Genomic DNA, 4,887 nt, shown 5'->3' with positions numbered 1-4,887 from the left:
TACATCGAGCCAAAGAAGGCGATATTAGGAGGGGGTGACCACAAGCTTGGTCAAAGACCTCGGTCTAAGGAGGGCCTCAAAGGAGGAAAAGGTGGCCGAGGGTTTAGGGAGGGATATTTGAAGGACCTCGATGGTTGAAGGTATGGCTGCCATCGGTGTGGCAAAGAGAGGAGGCGATGCACAAGATGCCAGAGTAAGAGGAACATAGAGATTCAGTGATAGGGAGGGGCGAGGCCATGGGGGAATTTAAATATGAAGGTGAGAATATTGTTGAGACATTGTGGGACTGGCAGGCAATATAGGTCAGTGAGGACACGAGCGATGGGCGAGCAGGACTGGTGTAGGATAGGGAGGTGTGCAGCAGAGTTTTAGATAAACTGAGTTTATGGAGGCCAAAGGGTGGGAGACCATCCAGGAGAATATTGGTGTAATCCAGTGTGGAGGTGACAGAGCCAGAGATAAACAAGATTTGTACAGGTTTCACCATGGAGCAGAGATGGATGGGAAACACTGAGGTACAGTGGTGTAGTGGTTATATTACTGGACCAGTAATCCACAGAACCTGAGTTAAAACCCACCAGGGCAGTTTGAGCATTTGAACTCAGTGTAAAAACCTGGAAATAAAAGTGACCATGAAGCTGTGGGATTGCTGCAAATAATCAACTCCTGCCCTTTAGGGAAGGGAACCTGCTATCCTGACCCCGTCTGGCCTATACGTGACTCCAGTCTCACACCAATGTGTTTGCTTCTTTACTGGCTTGTGAATTGGCCCAGTGAGCCCCTGACTTGTATAAAGCCACTGCGAAGGACTGCAGTGGTTGGAGAAGGCCCACCTCCAGCTTCTCAGGGCGACTAGGCTGGGCAATAAATGTCAGCCTTGCTCGTGAGCTCATATCCTGAGAACGAAAGGACTGAGGTCAAACATTCTCAATCAGTTTCTCTGCCCACTGCCCCACTCTGTCTGTATCACCCACAGTCATTCAGCTGTTGCTGGCCTGTCAAGGGAAGCGTTAATCACCTGACTGTCGGCCGTGGCTCAGTGAGTAGCACACTCACCTCTGAGTCAGAAGGGTGTGGGTTCAAGTCCCACTCCAGAGACGTGAGCACAGAAATCTAGGCTGACACAGCAGTGCAGTACTGAGGGAGTGCCGCACTGTCGGAGGGGCAGTGCTGAGGGAGTGTTGGAGGGGCAGTACTGAGGGAGTGCCGCACTGTCGGAGGGGCAGTACTGAGGGAGTGCCGCACTGTCGGAGGGGCAGTACTGAGGGAGCGCCGCACTGTCAGAGGGGCAGTACTGAGGGAGTGCCGCACTGTCAGAGGGGCAGTACTGAGCGAGCGCCGCACTGTCGGAGGGGTAGTACTGAGGGAGTTCTGCACTGTCGGAGGGGCAGTACTGAGGGAGCGCCGCACTGTCGGAGGGGCAGTACCGAGGGAGCGCCGCACTGTCGGAGGGGCAGTACTGAAGGAGCGCCGCACTGTCGGAGGGGCAGTACTGAGGGAGCGCCGCACTGTCAGAGGGGTAGTACTGAGAGAGTTCTGCACTGTCGGAGGGACAGCACTGAGGGAGCGCCGCACTGTCGGAGGGGCAGTACTGAGGGAGCGCCGCACTGTCGGAGGGGCAGTACTGAGGGAGCGCCGCACTGTCGGAGGGGCAGTACTGAGGGAGTTCTGCACTGTCGGAGGGGCAGTACTGAGGGAGTGCTGCACTGTCGGAGGGGCAGTACTGAGCGAGCGCCGCACTGTCGGAGGGGTAGTACTGAGGGAGTTCTGCACTGTCGGAGGGGCAGGAGTGAGGGAGCGCCGCACTGTCGGAGGGACAGTACTGAGGGAGTGCTGTACTGTCGGAGGGGCAGTACTGAGGGAGCGCCGCACTGTCGGAGGGGCAGTACCGAGGGAGCGCCGCACTGTCGGAGGGGCAGTACTGAGGGAGCGCCGCACTGTCGGAGGGGCAGTACCGAGGGAGCGCTGCACTGTCGGAGGGGCAGTACTGAGGGAGCGCCGCACTGTCGGAGAGGTAGTACTGAGGGAGTTCTGCACTGTCGGAGGGGCAGTACTGAGGGAGCGCCGCACTGTCGGAGGGGCAGTACCGAGGGAGCGCCGCACTGTCGGAGGGGCAGTACTGAGGGAGTGCTGCACTGTCGGAGGGGCAGTACTGAGCGAGCGCCGCACTGTCGGAGGGGTAGTACTGAGGGAGTTCTGCACTGTCGGAGGGGCAGGAGTGAGGGAGTGCCGCACTGTCGGAGGGACAGTACTGAGGGAGTGCTGTACTGTCGGAGGGGCAGTACTGAGGGAGCGCCGCACTGTCGGAGGGGCAGTACCGAGGGAGCGCCGAACTGTCGGAGTGGCAGTACTGAGGGAGCGCCGCACTGTCGCAGGGGTAGTACTGAGGGAGTTCTGCACTGTCGGAGGGGCAGTACTAAGGGAGCGCCGCACTGTCGGAGGGGCAGTACCGAGGGAGCGCCGCACTGTCGGAGGGGCAGTACTAAGGGAGCGCCGCACTGTCGGAGGGGCAGTACCGAGGGAGCGCCGCACTGTCGGAGGGGCAGTACTGAGGGAGCGCCGCACTGTTGGAGGGGCAGTACTGAGGGAGTGCTGCACTGTCGGAGGGGCAGTACCGAGGGAGCGCCGCACTGTCGGAGGGGCAGTACTGAGGGAGTGCTGCACTGTCGGAGGGGCAGTACTGAGGGAGCGCCGCACTGTTGGAGGGGCAGTACTGAGGGAGCGCCGCACTGTCAGAGGGGTAGTACTGAGGGAGCTCTGCACTGTTGGAGGGACAGCACTGAGGGAGCGCAGCACTGTCGGAGGGGCAGTACTGAGGGAGCGCCGCACTGTCGGAGGGGCAGTACTGAGGGAGCGCCGCACTGTCAGAGGGGTAGTACTGAGGGAGTTCTGCACTGTTGGAGGGACAGCACTGAGGGAGCGCCGCACTGTCGGAGGGGCAGTACTGAGGGAGCGCCGCACTGTCGGAGGGGCAGTACTGAGGGAGCGCCGCAATGTCGGAGGGGCAGTACTGAGGGAGCGCCGCAATGTCGCAGGGGCAGTACTGAGGGAGCGCCGCACTGTCGAGGGGCAGTACTGAGGGAGCGCCGCACTGTCGGAGGGGCAGTACTGAGGGAGCGCCGCACTGTCGGAGAGGCAGTACTGTTCTCTCGTATTACCATCCCCCTGACCAATGGAAACAATGGGGTATAAATTGTGGGACCATGTGGGACCTTATCAAAAGCCTTGCTAAAGTCCATAATCCCTTGGGAGCACAGGTATTTAAGGAGGCTGCACAGGTTGGAGGCGCACTCTGGAGACCTGCAATAAAAGACTAAGGTCACACTTTACTTTGAGCTCACAGTGTTCAGTCTGACTCTTTCTCCAGACACAAGAACTGGCGACGTGATACAGAGAGCAATGGGCATCCTGGAGAAACTTTCAGAGGGAGATGATTGGGAAACCTTTGTGGAGCGACTCGACCAATACTTTGTGACCAATGAGCTAGATGGGGAAGAGAGCGCTGCCAAACGTAGAGCCATCCTCCTCACCGTCTGTGGGGCACCAACGTATGGCCTCATGAAGAACCTGCTCACTCCAGCAAAACCCACGGAGAAATCGTACGATGATTTGTGCACACTGGTCCGAGAGCATTTGAACCCAAAGGAAAGCGTTCTGATGGCGAGGTACCGGTTCTACACCTACAAAAAGTCTGAAGGCCAGGAAGTGGTGAGTTATGTCGCTGAGCTAAGACGCCTTGCAGGACATTGCGAATTTGAAGGACATTTGGAGCACATGCTCAAAGACATTTTTGTACTTGGCATTGACCACAAAACAATATTTCGCAAAATTTTGACTGTAGAGACCCCAACCTTGAGTAAGGCCAAAGTGATAGCCCAGGCGTTCATTGCCACCAGTGACAATACGAAGCAAATCTCTCAGCACACAAGTGCTGCTACAAGTACTGTGAACAAAGTGATGTTGTTTTCGAATCGTAACGTACAGGGCAGGTCACACATACTTGCAGCTGCACGTCTGCAGATGTCTCAGAGTCCACCATCAAGGGTGATGAATGCAAAGCCATTAACACCTTGTTGGCGCTGCGGGGATGATCATCGTTTCCATTCATGCCGATTCAAAGAGTACGTTTGCAAGGGTTGTGGAACAATGGGACACTTCCAACGAGTGTGCAGCTGAGCTGCGAACCTGTTAAACCTGCAAACCACCACGTTGCAGAGGAGGACAGATCCACGGAGGATCACGACGAACCAGAGCCTCAGACCGAGGAGGCAGAGGTACATGGGGTGCACACATTCACCATGAATTGTCCCCCGATAATGCTGAATGTTGAAGTAAATGGACTCCCGGTGTCAATGGAGCTGGACACGAGCACGAGCCAGTCCATCATGGGCAAAAAGACTTTCGAAAGGTTGTGGTGCAACAAGGCCTCAAGGCCAGTCTTAACTCCAGTTCGCATGAGACTAAGAACTTACGCTAAAGAACTGATTCTTGTAAGCGGCAGTGCTACCGTAAAGGTCTCCTTATGATGGAGCAGTGCACAAGCTACCACTCTGGGTGGTACCGGGCGATGGTCCCACGCTGCTCAGCAGGAGCTGGCTGGGAAAGATACACTGGAACTGGGATGACGTCCGAGCGCTATCGCCTGCTGATGACACTTCGTGTGCCCAGGTCTTAAACAAATTTCCTTCGCTGTCGAACCAGGCATCGGGAAATTCCAAGGAGCAGAAGTGCAGATCCACCTAATTCCGGGGGCGCGACCCATCTATCACAAGGCGAGACCAGTACCGTACATGATGAGAGAAAGGGTAGAGATCGAGCTCGGCCGGCTACAAAGAGAGCGCATCATTTCACCGATCGACTTCAGCGAGTGGGCCAGTCCTATTGTCC

The sequence above is a fragment of the Pristiophorus japonicus genome, chromosome 2, assembly GCF_044704955.1.
Source record: "Pristiophorus japonicus isolate sPriJap1 chromosome 2, sPriJap1.hap1, whole genome shotgun sequence".
Classification (NCBI taxonomy): Eukaryota; Metazoa; Chordata; class Chondrichthyes; family Pristiophoridae; genus Pristiophorus; species Pristiophorus japonicus.
The sequence above is the reverse complement of the archived record's forward strand: the minus strand, read 5'-3'. Positions refer to the sequence as shown.